Genomic DNA, 16,057 nt, shown 5'->3' on the forward strand with positions numbered 1-16,057 from the left:
TTCCTATGTCCTGAGTGGCCCCAGTGCCTCCTTCCCATGTCCCCCTCACTGCCTTCCAGACTTTGTCCCACCCCCACCCTCCGAAGCCAGCCTGCTTGCCTGCCTCCCTCCCATCCCCCTGTGCAATATAACCCTTGAGCAGGATGTTTCCATCTCCCCCCCCGCCACTACCGCCGCCGTGCAGCCGACCTCACTGACCCTCCCACCGTGAGACGACTGACAACCTCCCGGCTCCAGCAGCGTCCGCAGCAATCTAAACACGCTGCTTCGCGGCCTTCTACTGCCCTGATTTCCTCTGCCATGTCTCTGTCTCTGATGATATCAGGGACGCGGCAGAGGAAATCAGGGCAGTAGAAGGCCGCGAAGCAGCGTGTTTAGAGTGCTGCGGATGCTGCTAGAGCCGGGAGGTTTGTGGGCGGTGAGTCAACGGGGGGGGGGGCACGACGACAAACTGCCTTACACGAAAACAGAACCCTAAGCGCGCATGCACACTCCTACCTGCCAGGGTCCTACTGATCACGGAACACGCAAGTAGGAGTGCGCATGCACGCTTAGGGTTTTATTATTATAGATAGATATATAATTTATATTTATTATAACATAAGATTCAGCAGGCTGGATTAGACCAAGGTCTAGTATACAATCTGGATTAGTTGTAAGTATCCAAATTGTAGAAACAGAAAATAATGGCCGATAAAGACCATAAGGCCTATCCAGCCTGCCCATCTGCATAACTACTAAACTGTAAAATCCCTCTCAAGATCTTCCATACTTGTATCATGCTTTCTCAAATCCAGATATACAGTGGTACCTTGGTTTAGGAGCATAATTTGTTCCAGAAGCATGCTCGTATATCAAAGCAACTTTCCCCATAAGAGATAATGGAAACTCAGTTGATTTGTTCTACATTGTTCCTCATTCTTGCTTTAATGGCTTGTCCTGGGTACGTCCAGTTTCACCCCCCAGCTTAGAATTATACTCAGTTCCAGTAAAACGAAACAGGGAGCATCCCTGTCTGGATTTTTGAATATGATTGTTACTTTGTTGAATTAGGACAGGACAATAAAGCAGTGTGGGAGCAGCGCAGATCGCCTTGTTTACTTACTTTATTAGCCATTCTCTCGCGCACCGTTTCAGTCCTGCATTCCCTCTCCTTCAGAGCAGGATCTATTCGCCGCCAGCGGCTGGGGAACAAACTGGCCCCAGTCAGTCTTCTTCCCAGCTCGAAGGTACAGTAGGTCGGTCCGGCGCCCCCTTCCCGGATCCCTGAGCTGATTGAGTGCCACTTTCAACCCTCATCGGGTGAGACGCTTGGGATTGGCTGCTGGCTTCTCTTGGGTTGGCCGTGGGGATTGGTTGAACGGGATTGGCTGTTGCTCACTGCTGGCTTCTCTTGCATTGGGCGCACGCGGGGCTTGGTTTAACGGTGTGGTGGAGAAGCAGAACAGGCCTCGCTTCAGCTCTGAGCATGTCGCCGAGATCGTGGGGTGGCAGGGTTGGAAAATCAACTTAAGCTGCAGGTAAATTTGGCTCGTTTTGCAAGACTGCTCGGTTTGCAAGTTACAAATTGCTGGAGTGTTTTGCTCGTCTTGCAAATCACTCGCAAACCGAGGTTTGACTGTATTTGTTTTCTACCACCTCTACAATCTCCTTTTCTAGTGCAATGTGTCTAGTGGTCCTGAATGCTAGGGTTATGCATCTGAATCTTGCTTGAAAAATGCAGTCAATCATCTTTTGAACTCTGCCTTCTTCCCAGGAGCCTCTGCATTCAGCATGATGGAGGCGGTGATGTAGGGGATATTCCTTCAGCATGCTTCCCAATCAGATGAGGACAGAACTGGACCAGAAGGTTCAGTCTGACACAGACTGGGAGGATGGAAAGTTCAATTCAATGCCACTATTATCCCAGGATGCTGTTTCTCTGGCAGAGTCTAGTTCTCAGTATGAGAGCAACGGTCAAGCAAGGGAAGAGTCCACAGTGCACTGGCTGTTCAGAGCCTCTGTGCTCTCTGCCATTATTTCTACCTCGCTATAAGGACTAAAGCTGGAAGTTCTTCCAGCCCCCTCATTACAATGGTCAATTCTTGTAAAATTCCTCTGGAGGCTGAACTCGAGGGTTCTTGTATGTCTGGTCTGCTGTAGGGCTACTAAAACTTGATCCCTCCCCTTTGGGCTACCTGCAATTTCTCTGCAGGGTTGAAATCAGTTTCTTCTCGTGATTTGTTTTCATTTCCTAGTCTTTTTTTATTTATTTTGTGGGTTTGCCTACGTATTGTGCGATAGATCCTTCGGCAGGAGATCGCAGACATTTTAAATTTTGTCTGCTTCTGGAGGGTGCTCTGTAAGCTTAACCTGCAGTAAGCCCTCTGGACAGCCTTCATCTTGGATCGGGTCTCCAGGATTGGAAGCAATCCCTCATTTGGTTTGTCCGCAAAGGGGTAGAGCGCAGGCTGCTGCGGTTCCGTGGAGGTGCACCGAGATTGGAACCACACCACGTGTCTTCCCTGATTTCCCTGAGGGGTTCAGGAAGGTGATGTGGTCAGAAAACCTGAAAAAAAATCCAGTTTAATCAGCTCCTGAGGTACTGATCTCTATGCTTGTTTTGTGTATTGCAGGCTGCCATGGACTTTCATTGCAGCACATGTCTCTGTGGTGTCTGTGAGTCACAGAATTTGCAGATTTTGGGGGTCCTAAAATCACCATTTTTTAACATTTTCTTGCGTTTTTAACGGGCGTTTTTCAGGAAAAATCGGCACCCGCGATGGCCATCTTGGATTTTCTTTAACATTTTAAAAACTATATTTTTTGGACTTAGAAGCTTCATTTTTGCTCCAGACTTAACAGATGGCCATCTCAGGACAGGATGGCATGGATTCATGCCGTAAATGCAGCAGATGGCTTGTGGTTTCGCAGCCATATATTCCATGCGCTGTGGCTTACGAGGGGCATGAACCATGCGTGGATTCTGCACTGTCCTCCGCCGGAGACGTGATTCTGGTGTCTGGGACACCAAAATTGGGCAAGGAGGGTGCTTTCGCGAAATGCAAGCGCAGTTCCGGAGAAAAGTCTCATAAGTCTTCAAAACATTCCACATCTGAGTCTCGTAGATCAGCTCTAGCTACCGGGGACTATTTTTCACTGGTATCTGTGGATATGATGTGTCAGGCTTTCATGAGAAAGCGGGCTATGCCTGTGTCCCCCCTCAGATTCCAGTGCAGCAGTCTGTGCAACCTTTGGATTCCATCATCTGCTCCCTTGCTGGTCTGGCGGGTGCCACTGACCTGGCTAGCCTAGTGGACCTCGGGGATTCCCAGAACACTGATTTCCACAATCTGGGAGATGATCAGACGGTGTGCAGGCTCTTTGTCCAGTTGCCTTCCTGATCTTATCTCTGAATCCCTGCGGACATTGAAACTTGTTTCAGACTCTACAGTTCAGGCGGGGTGTTCCATCATGATGTCTAAACCCCTGCTTTCCGCTGCATTTCCGGATCACGTGAATCTGGCGGAAATACTCTTGGAGGTTTGGAAGGTCCCGGATGGTCCCCTGAAGTGCTCTAGGGCCATGGCTAAATTGTATACCATGTATAATCAGATTTAATTTCTGTCTGACATAACACTCTTCCTATGTGATACTAATAGGAAGTAAACTTTCCTTTTATAAATTCTTCTTTTTCCTAATGCTTTTATTTGCTAATGTTCTTTTCTTTCTTCTTTGGGGGAACAATAACCTCAAATGCTCACAGTTGTTTGACTTTAGAACAAGTCTTGTCAATACAACCATTTCATGAGCTACCGCCTCCTATTTTTTTCATTTTTATTATTAGTTCATTTAATTTTAATTATGTATCCTTTGTGCTAAAAGTTAACCTTATTGTTTGGTTAATTCTTTTTTATAAAGTTCTTGTTATAGGAATTAATATTTATCTCGCCAAATGATGTTCACTCTCAGCTGTTAGAAGTGATAATTCAAAGTATAGAGGTTGGGGATATTAAGCAATGCTCAATGGAGCGTCTCCATTTCACTCCCCTTGGAGCTTCTTCAGGAGATAGTCTTAACTGTTTCTTTTTATTAAGTTAATTTTTTATTGTGAATTTTGGTATACAGAAAAAAAAACAACAATAAAGAATCATAGGTCATCAAAACAGTGACAATCAGGCAACATAACAAAGACAAAGTCCATGAATAGATTCCACTGTATAAGTAGCCCCAAATAACAAAATAATCTGAAAGCAATCACAGAAGAAGGCTATAGCATGAAGAAGGAAAGGGAAGGGAGTAAAGAAAAAGGAGGAGAGAGACAGGAGTGATCTACATAGCAGATTGTACATAGCAATCAAGGAATTTCCAAGGAGAAACATGACAAGGCATCTGCAGGGATAATCTGGAAATACACCTTTTTCAAAGGCATAAGATTCATATTTATGATATAGGCACAAAGAGTTCCACCAAAAGGTGTAGTCTAGCATGGAGGCTGACTTCCAATTTTTTTAAAATGTGCATAAGGGCTGTTGGAATCATGGTATCAATCAGTTTGGAAGAACAGTCCGAGAAAGCAAAGCAAGGATGTTGGGATCTAAGGATGATAACATCAAAGGAGAAATCAGAGGTGCAAGAGGTGATGGATTTGACAGTAGCCCATATGTGAGTCCAGAAGAGGTGGACTTCTTTGCAATAAAATAACATATGGTCCAAAGTACCCTCTTCAGTTAGGCAGTGCCAACACTTAGAGTCTGGTTTGAGTTTAGCCTTCCATATGCGGAACGGAGTCCAAACAGCATTCCACATGACAAAGAACAAGGATTGGGAGACTCCGGAGGACATCAAGGGCTGATTCGTCGAAGACCAGAAAAATTCCCAGTTAACATCAGAAAGCGGAGTTGTCAACATAGGAGTTCCAGTGTTTCATAGACTGAGGGGAGAAGGTGAAGAGATGATCTCGTAAAACATGATAAAAGAGAGATTGCTTTAAAGCCAATTTGCACCAGTGTCGAACTGTGTTTATGGAGTCATTATAGTCATAACGAATATTCTTTCTTGAAATAGTTGTAGTGAGAAGAAGCCATTGAGAATGAGCCTGTGGAGAAAGTGGGTATGAAGAGCATAATGAAGAGAAGTAGATAATTGAGTCAGAAGTTGTCAGCTGATTTACGGACCATAGACTAGCCTGTTGCCATTTCTTCCAGGAACTTGACTTGCCATTACATTTTAGCTTAGGGCTATTCCAGAGAGACATATTAGGACTATCATTAAATGAGACCTCCGCCGCAGCATCCAGGTTTCGAAGTGCCTGCTGTGTCGCACCCAGTAAGAAATATCTCTTTAACTGCTTAGGAATGGACATAGTAGTAAAAATGGAAATGGGTAAGGAGCGCAAATGAAACATTCCATCTCAAACCAGGATGGTGAGTCCTGAGAATGCATCTGATGCACCCAGTGGGCACCATATTTAGCCAAAGAGACAATGTAATATAGGTGAAAATCAGGTAGATTCATGCCCCCATGAAACTTAGAAGCTTTCAATTTAGTGAGAGCTATTCTAGGTCTTTTTTTGTTCCAAATGAATTCGGATAATTTAGTATTAATCCATTGGAACAAAGTTGTTTTGCAGCTAGAAGGAAGCATAGATAAGAGTATAATTAATCTGAGGGGCTAATGTTATTTTGATAGAAGCAATTATTCCCCACCATGACAGGAAAAGGGGGGGACCATCTAGATGTAGTTTGAGTAATCAAGCTTTTAACTTTGGACACATTCAGATCATGGACTAGGGCAGAATCTTTGTGAATTAAGATACCCAGGTATTTAATGGCATCAGATGACCATTTAAAAGGAAAGCGAGATAAGTCAGAGAAAAGTATGCGATCATTCAAAGGAAAAATTTCAGACTTTTCCCAATTAACCAGATATCCTGAGAGCAAGGAGTACTGTGAGACAAGGTTGATGAGAGGAGGAAGAGAGTCAAGAGGGTCACGAACAAACAAAAGGACATCATCTGCGTACACTGCAAGTTTAATCTGTCTAAATGTGGAGGTAATGCCCTTTATTGAGGTACATTGTCTGATCGCGGATAAGAGAGGCTCCAGAGCTAAGTTGAACAATAAAGGTGAGAGAGGACACCCTTGACGAGTTCCTCTATGGAGGGAGAATTTGCCCGAGAGGGAGTTATTAATCAATATGCGGGAGGTGGGTTGCCAATAGAGGGTTTTAATCCAGTTTGTGAAGTAAGGACCAAAATTGTACCATTGATGTACATGAAGCAGGAAGGGCCATTCAACTCTATCAAAGGCCTTTTCGGCATCAATGGCCAAGCCAACTACTGGATCCGGGAGAGATTTAACATGTACATTTATATGATGAAAGAGTCTTAGATTATCACCAATGTAACGATTTTTAATAAAGCCCACTTGATCTTTATGAATAAGAGAAGAAATCACTTTATTGAGTCTCAAAGAAAGAAGTTTGGCCAAGATCTTATAGTCCAAATTGAGAAGAGAGATGAGATGGAAGTTTTTAACAAGAGTGGGATCCCTGTCCAGCTTAGGAAAAACTATAAGGGTAGCTTAGGGACGAGTGAAGAAAATTGTAATAAGAAAGAATTTGTTGGTATAGCCATCAGGACCAGGAGCTTTGTTATTTGCTAAGGAATAGATCGCATTCTTAATCTCCAAAAGTGAAATAGGAAGATCTAATTCAGATTTGAGGGAGTTGGACAGATTTGGATGAGCAATTGGATCTAGAAAAGAATCAATGGCTGGTTCTGACGCTGAGAATTCCAATTGATAGAGGTTAGTATAAAAAGTCTCAAATTGAGAAGAAATCAAATCCCTAGTAGTGACAATCTGACCAGATGGGTTTTGGATAGCTGAGACGTGCAGTTCTTTGGATTTTGCTTTAAGATATCTAGCTAGAGGCCTGCCCATAACATTATCACCCATATAATGACCAGAAGCAGATATAAAAAGGTCATGTCGGGCCTTATAGGAGAGAACAGAATTGTATTCATATTTAAGATTCTGCATTTGTTGATAAAGAGTAGGATCATGCGTGTGAGCAGACATGTGGCTAGATTTTAAGTCTTTGATGGACAGTTCCAGTTCTCTTTCCTTTTGTAAGGAGAGCTTTTTCTTCCATGAAGCGAGTTTAATCAACCTGATGTAATGATAAATATTTGAAAAATGGGGTTTCTTGTTAATTCCTCTGTTGTGTTTAATGAGGGCCCATCCCACATTCAACATTAGTGTTTCCCTTGTCCTGCTGTTGCTATACACATTCTTAGGAGAGATCTGTTTTTCCTTTCCTTTTAATCCAGCATCTTTTAGTACCATTAGGTCCAATACTTTAAATCAAACAGTACCTTTTGTCACAGATCCTTGGGTTTTGTATCGATCTTCATTCAGTGTGTTATGGTTTCTACCTGTTACACTTCTTTGCAGTATGCTGAGATCTCATATACCATGGTTTTTATGTTGTGACCTCTAGACTGCTCCTAGGTCACCTCCTTTTTACCAGTGGTATATTCATTCCTGTTTACGTAATACAGTCACATCTTTGTAAGACTCAGTCATCTTTTGAAATTTCTCTATCTCATGCAAAGACTCGAAACTCCTCCATGGTGGTGCCAAAAGCATGTACTTGATTCACTGTTGGAATTTTTTTAAGTTACCTGGTCTTTACTTAAAAAAACAAAACCAGATTTTTCTTAGTTGCTGACCTTCTGTAGTCGTCTACTACAATCATTTCTTAATGGTCTTGCAAAGTTATTTTACTTCTTAATTTTACTAAGATAAGAGTTCAGGACTACTGCAGAGGGGCCGAATGGATGGTCTGTTGCCTTTTTCTGCCATTATGCTTCTATATTTCTGCAGGAAAGGTCGTGGTGTGCATTTCTTCTCATATTTCCTTCAAAGGGTTGGAATGCAGGAACTGTTCTCGCACGTTTCTCTGGGTTGTACTTCTCAAAATCCACTCAAAGGTTTTTTTATTCCGAGTCTCTGTTGGTTCTTGCTGATCCTCTAGTACAGTGGTCTCAAACTTGCGGCCCGCCAGGTACTATTTTGAGGCCCTCGGTATGTTTATCATAATCACAAAAGTAAAATAAAACAGTTTCTTGATCATGTGTTCCTTTAGCTATAAATGACAATATTGTTATTAAGACTTAGCCAAAAGGAAAGATTTATAAATTATAAAGAGTCTTACCTCATACAAAATTGTCATTTCTTTAATAAGACATTAACTATTTTTTTCTGAGGCCCTCCAAGTACTTACAAATCCAAAATGCAGCCCTCCAAAGGGTTTGAATTTGAGACCACTGCTCTAGTATTAGCTTCATACCACCAATTTTATTTATCCGTGCAACATTGCGGTGTTTTTCCTCAAAAAAACCCAAAACAACAACAAAAAAAAAACCTGAGGTTTTTTTCCTCACAAGAATACATTGAGGTTACCATTCTGTTGTTGGTGACCTTTTTTCAAAGAAGGTTCTATTCAACACCTTAACTCTGCGGGCACATTGCCTCTTTGGTTAGTTATGTCACACTCAACTCTATGGTATCTCCTTACCTTCAGTTGATGCCACTGGCTCAGGAGTAAATTATTTGATTTTTGGGGTACCACCTGGCTAAGCTCAGGTTAATTATGTTTCCTCTTCGATATTAAAGTAAGAGGGTTTAATGATACAAGTTTCTTACTTTGATTTTCCTGTCACCTTCGTAGACACTTGTTTTCATGTAGCACTATCATAGCTCGTTCTCCATTCCTTATTTTACATGGGTAACATTTTATTTTGATTCTCAGTTTCTAACAGCCATTACCAGGGGTCAATAGTTTTATAAGTTTAATTACTTTCCTTCTACACGTACGCTTTCTTGGGCTCAGGCCACCTTTTTTTAGTAGTTTTCTGTCCTTACTAAGCATCTCGAGGAGATGTTTAAAAAAAAAAAAACACCCCAGCACTCAAAACCACTTAACCAACTTTTGGTTTTTACAGGGATATTGCACAAGTCCATTCTCGCTTTCCTTGTTAAATCTTGAGGGGTTTCATCTTATTAGCATATTGTTTTGATAATATGCTTCCCCTTGCTGATTTTACAGATTTTCTTATTTTAAGGCCTATTATGTTACTTTTTCAGCATTCATGAGATCTTACAGAATAATAGTATTACAAATATTTTTATCAGGAGGTTGTTTTTTCTTCTCAGTAAGCTGTTATGTCATTCTGATTTTATGTTCCAAAGCATCGGCTTCTTTATAATGATTCTTTTCAAAAAAATCCTGCTGTCATTTGATTACAAAATTCCTTTCCCTTTTCATTAGTATCTACTCAAGGATAGGACTGATTTCAACTGTTCGTTGGGTTGGCTGCTCCATTTAGGTTCATTAGTCAGTAGCCTCTCTTATTTAGTTCTTGAATCTTTTCGGCATATCCATCGCATATATTTAGATTCAACTGACACTAGGAGGATGTTTATTATCTTTGAACCTCCGTGCACATAGGTTTTATTGGATTTTTCTGTTTACCTCTAGTGGAACATAGGGTTCCTATCTTCATTTTGTCCATTAGGTTCCTTTCCTTGCCTTCATGATCTTGCATCAGATATTAGGTCTAACCCCCTCTTTTATGAAACTGCAATAGCAGTTTCTAATGCGGGGAGTGGCACTGAATGGCCCACGCTACTCCTAACGCTTAGAGTTCCTATGAGCATCAGGAGCAATGCAGCTCTGCAGTAAAAACTGCTAGCGCAGTTTAATAGAAGAGGGGGTAAGTTTACGAGGCAACTTGAGTTTTTCTGAGTTCTTGGAACCCTACTCTCCCTCCATCCCTTTTATTCGAGCTAGAGAGTCCCATTTGTGAGAATATGTTACCTGCTTGTCTAAGGATAAAGCAGTTACTTAACCATAACAGGTGTTATCCTGGGACAGCAGGCAGATATTCTCATAAACCGCCCACCTCCCCTAATTGACTTCTTCGCTTGGGCGTTGAACTGACAACCTCACAAGCTGGCACAATGTGGGCAGTCTAAAAAGCTTGCTAAAGCTTAAAGTGATGCTATACTTTTTTATTGTCTGTACCAGGGCTCTGTGGATGACATCACCCATTTGTGAGGATATGGTTTGGTAAGTAACTGCTATATCCACTCATCTGGATTTTGCTGCTTTTTTTATATAGTATTTTTAATAAAATGATTTTATTTTGAACTCCTGCTCTCATCCTGGTAATTTGTGCCTTTTCCACTCTTTGCATTTTTGGTTTGATTTTTGTGGTTTGCTATCCCTTTGCTTATGTTCTTATGTTTCTTTTTCTTTGTTTCTATTTACATAACATATTTATGCCTTTTCCAAGATTGAACTAGTGATAACCCCAGCCTCCATCAAATCATATTTTTAGTAGTTAAAACAATCACATGAAGATATATTAACTTTAAAAAATTTTATTAGACAAACGAGAAAAAAATATTTCATGTAAGCCCGTTTATTGAAACATGAATCACTATGAAAATAATCTTAAGAGAATAAATCTGATGTGCTAAAATGATAAAAAAACAACAACCTATTACACTGTAATAGGTGAAAATGTACATCTCACATAAAAATAAAATGTTATTTACATATTTTACATTTGTAAATCTGACAATAAAAAGGCATCTGCTTACCAAAAATTGCTACCACAGGACTATACCATACTTGCTCTACTCAGGGAATCCCAATTATGTCATTTGTAGTATCTTGCCCCCATCCTGATGGAAATTTGGGGCTTTGCTCATTAAGAGTCTTATCCAGGCAGAGCTCTTTTGGAGCTGGTGCTAACTTCAGTTCTGCAGCTCCCATAACCAATAAGTATAAAGAGATTATGTACTTACCTTGGTAAGCTCTTTTCCAGTAGATAGGGGAGACTTTCTAGAGAAGTGGGTAGTGGTCCCCAAGGCTGTGTGCCATCTGCAGAAGGAATCCAGTTTGGATTTTTCTCTGTACTTTGATTTTCTTGTGTACTTCACTGAGCTCCTTGGCTCTACCTACAGTTAGTACCCAACCAACAATGGCCACCAAACCAACAGAAGTAGAGACACCCATACCAATCAAGGATATAAATAACTGTTCTGCTCAAAAGGAGTAACATGAAAAGATCGGCTGCAAACAGCTGGCAAAACTTCAAGGGAGCTCAGAACTACTTATGCTGAAAAGAGGAATATATCTACAGTATACTCTCCAGCCCCCAAGGGCTGACTGCTAGCCAAGGTACAACTTGGAGATGCATGAAACAAACTTGAGATAATAGGCACAGAAAGGACAAGGTGGGAGTCTAGAATGTCTCACCTATGTACTGGAAGAGAGCTTACCAGGGTAAGTACATAATCTCTTTTCCAGTACAATAGGTAAGACATTCTAGACAAGTGAAATGTACAAAAGTAGTCCCCAAAAAGCCAGGGCAGGCTAATTGCATCGACTCTCAATCCTGAGGACCCATAGGCAGAGTCCTGTCTCGCCACCATATGCAAAACAGGGCAAAAGGGTGTATAGAGGACCATGTTGCCACAGTGCAAATCTCAGGAGAGAAAGCTCTAGCTTTGGCCCATGATGAAGCCACACATCTAGAAGAATGCACATGGACGGAAACAGGAGACTGTTTCCCAGAAAGCATGTAGGCTGACAAACGGGCTTCACGGATCCATCTGGAAATCGAGGCCTTAGCAGTGGAAGTGCTGTGCTGGGCAGATTCGTCAACAAAAACAAATGGTCAGAAAGACAAATTAATTTGTGACCACCAAATAGCAAAGCACCCCATGCATATCCAGAATCCTTAAAACACGATCATGTGCCTTAGTTTGAACCAATAGGCTGATAAACAGGCACACATATTTCTTGATCAACACGCAAAGCTGAAACCATCTTTGGCAAGAAGAAAGGAGCCATGCGCAAGGAAATCCCAGTCTCTGAATTTCGGAGGAACGGTTCATTGCAAGAAAGAGCCTGGAGTCCGGAGTAGTGCTACCTGATTTTCGATTCAATTCTATTTTTTTTTTTTTTAAATCAGCCTCCTAAAGCAGGAGCGGCAGCACTGCCTCTTGCTGACTATATGCTGCCACTCCTGCTTGAGGGGGGAGGGTCAGTCCGAAAGCCTTGCATGTTTCCTCAGCTCCCCTGCAGCGATCCTGCCCCTGATATCAGAGGATGGGCGGGACCGTAGCAGAGAGAATGTGCCACTGAGGACGATGGCTGCTGCTGCTGGGATCGCTATAGCACCAGCAATCCTGCAGGCTGCCTTATTAGCTTAAGGTAAAAGCAGGAGAGCAGGCCTTCGCAGTAGGCGGGCAGTATAACACATTTGCTATACTCATATGTTGAAGATTGAGAGATTCCTGCCAGGCCTGTGCAGAGGGAGGAAGAGGAATGGGGAAGAGAGAGACCAAACCAAAAAGAGGGAGAGAAGAGGTGCTGAATTAATGAAGAGAGAAATGCAAGACCACAAGGGGAAGGGTACAAGAGGGACAGATACTGCTACAAAGTAGGTGGGCAGAGTGCAGGAGAATAGGAACAGGAGACATAGAAGAGAGTTGCTGGATATGATAGATAAGGGATTCAGAGGGAGGATGGATGGTAGCCAGGGGAAGCTGGGGAAACATGTAGGCCTGGGGGACCCCTGATGTAGAAGTACACAGAGGGAGGAAAGGGGGGGGGTTCAAAGAGATGAGCATATACTGGACTGGGGGGGAGGGAGAGAAGTTGGACACAAGGGATGGTGTGGAGAGGGTGGTGGGGCTAGATATGGTGGGGTCCATCGCGGCAGCTGTGGGGGGATGGAGATGAAAAAAAGGAATGATACCAGACCTCTGGGGGAGGGAAGGAAAACAGAATGGGGAGGATAGAGATGGAAGATGGATGGTTAGCAAGAAGAAAGGAGGAGACCTTGGCAAGCGAGTTATCAGAAGACAACCAGATCCTGGGACCAACCTGATTTGAAAAATGACCAAACAAAAAGGTAGAAAAAATAATTTTATTTTCTGTTTTGTAATTACAGGATATCAGATTTAAAATGTGCATTCTTCCAGAGCTGGTCTTAGACTGCAAACGTGAGCTAGGATTTTACAGAGAGAGGAAAAGTATTTTTTGTTTGTTTATTTTGTTTACACCACAGCACCAGTGTGGATAGGAGAGGTCGAAGCAGAACTGACCCTAGCACTGTACAAGGGTTCAACTCTGCTGGGGCCATCCCATTTGCCCTAATCCACAGGCTGTCTGCTGAGGAAGTTGGCCTGAACAATGCCAACTCCCACCACATCTAATCTAATAATCCGCATAACCAAAAAGTTCAATGCGGTTTACAAGAATTTAAGAATCATACAAAAAATCAGAATGAATTACTAAACAGATAAGTCTTCAGTTGCTTTCTAAAATGATAATAAGTCTCATAACTTAGTAACAAGGGTTTCAATTCCCCATACCAAAGAGCTGCCTAGTAAGAGAACAAGCGGTGATGGTATTTTTTTTATAACATCATTTTATTGATGGAAAATTGAAAAAGCCATGAGTATTTCAGGAATGTTTATATTGAACAATGGAAAATGATTCAAATAGATAAGTGGGAGTCATGCCAAAGAGAACTTTGTAGCAAAAACACCCAAACTTAAATTTAAAACGTACCTCAATTGGCATCCAATGTAGTATTCTATAAAAGGGGCTTACATGATCGTACTTCCTCAACCAATAAATCAAACAAACTGCAGCATTCTGGACTATTAATAATCTACAAAAATTATTTTGTAAGCCTGCCAAAATGCTAAGTTGCAGTAGTCCAGTTGCGCAGCTTCCACAAAGTATAGAAGATCTTCTGAACCCATGCATCAATATGATTCTGAATAGTTAAATTCCGGTCCAAGATAACACCCAAGATCTTAATGGTGGGTTGTATTGAATAGGTAACATTATTTAGCAGTAAAAGTATTGCAGTAAATGCTACAAAAAATTGTTTAATGGGTTATGTTTTAATTTGAATTCTGACATCCATGCTTCAATTATCCTGAATATCTCCTCTAACTTAATTCCTAATGTGTAGAATAGATTGAGAACAAGGCAAAATGATAGTAATATCATCAGCATAAATAAATAATTTTAGCCCCAGAGAAGTCAGTTTGGAACCCAAAGAGGACAGATACACATTAAACAACAAAGGAGAGAGCGGTGAGCCCTGTGGAACGCCACAGGTATTCTTCCACTTTCCTGAAAATTCGTTGTTAAATCTAACCTGATATGAACGAGTAGTCAGAAATCCTTCAAACCAATTATATACTTTCTTTCATGTATTCCAAAGGCTTCTAGACATTCCAAAAGTTTTGCATGATCCACCAAATCAAAAGCGCTACTTAGGTCGAACTGCATGATCAGTGCATTGGAACCCTTACTTAGCATTTTATGCTGAGAGTACCTGGAGGTGGCTTTCTGCCCACAGAAAGAGAAGGCGAGCCCTCCTGAGCCAGAGAATTGTTCTTGGTACCTCCCTGCAAATTGACATAGGCTACTGCCATTGTATTGTCAGAGAAGACTCTGACCGCTTGGCCCTCCAGTCTTCTGTTAGTTCACTAGAGCCAGCTGAAGGGCTTTGAGCTCCAACCGGTTAAGCAACCAACTCCACTGAAAGGGTGAATAATATCCCTGAATGGGACAGAGTGTAGCAGGCTTCCCCAGCCCTGAAGGCTGGCATCCATCAGCACCATGACTCAGGTGGTGATCCGCAAGGGTACGTCCTTGTAGAGCGATTGTGGGAAAAGCCACCAATAAGACTGGCCCGAACCTCCAGAGTCCAGGGAAGACTAGTCTGTAATGCATCCCAGTGTGTAGCCAATAAGATAAGCTGGAAAGGATGAATGTGCGCTCTTGCCCAAGGAACCACATCCAATGTGATAGCCACAGATCCCAAGACTTGAAGATTGTCCCACACCGAAGGAACTAGAGAAGGGAAGAAATCCAGGAACGTGGAATCAGTCTGCGTGTCCCTGGAAGACAGATGTGGCCCGCAGCCGGGTCGAAGAGAACACCCAAGTATTCCAAAATAGTTTGGGTAAGAGACTGTCCTGTCTGTACTGCAATATCCAACCAAGGTCCTTCAGCACCTGGATCACCTGATCTACCATGTGTCGACCCTCCACCAACGAGGGAGTTCTGATTAGCCAGTCACCCTAGACACAGTGTACTTGCAGACCTGTGCTACTTAAGTAAGCCGCTATGACCACCATCACCTCAGCGAAGGTAAGAGGAGGAGTTGTTGCTAGTCCAAAGGGCAAAACCAAAAACTGGTAATGTTTGTGCAAGATGTGAAACCGCTAATTATCTGCGGTGGACTGGAAAGATCAGAATGTACAAGTATGCTCCTATGAATATAGGGAGGCAAGGAACTCTCCTGGAGCCACTGCTGCTATGACAGATCGCACTGTTTCCCTGTAAGTGTGTGGAATCTTGAGAGCTTCATATATGTGCTGCAGCTCTAGAATAGGCCTCCAGCCGTCTGAGCAATTCAGTGGCACGATAAAGCATATGCAGTATCTGCTGTAGCTTGAAAGATCAGGCAGCACCCACTCTAGAACTTGAATATCCAGTAAGCGCTGTATAGTGACCTGCACTTGGAGCGCGCCTGGGTCAAGTGCCCTGTGTGAGATTCCCCAAACCAATTGGTCAGAGGCTGGACAAATTCCAGTTGCAACCCGACCAAATAAAAGTCCAGAACGCACAGGTCAGACATAATGCAAACTCAAGCCGATAGGAATGCTGACAGCCTGCCCATTATCTGTAAGGGGGGGGGAGATGTCCCCCCAGCATGGTACGGTGTGCCTTCTTGACAGGAGGCACAGGATGGGAGCCAGATGGCAGGGCATGGCTGTAGCCGAAATACTGCTGCCAGGAGCTCTGGTCCGAGTCATGGTGCTTGAATATGAGTGGTAATGCCTAGAGCCACGAAAATTAGAGAGACCAGAACCCCTAGAGGGTCTGGGTCTGCTATCTGCTATCTTAGGGCAACTGAACATCACAGAATCGATGAGGTCAACTAGGTCATTACCAAACATCAATG

This window comes from Geotrypetes seraphini, chromosome 15 (genome assembly GCF_902459505.1).
Source record: "Geotrypetes seraphini chromosome 15, aGeoSer1.1, whole genome shotgun sequence".
NCBI lineage: Eukaryota > Metazoa > Chordata > Amphibia > Gymnophiona > Dermophiidae > Geotrypetes > Geotrypetes seraphini.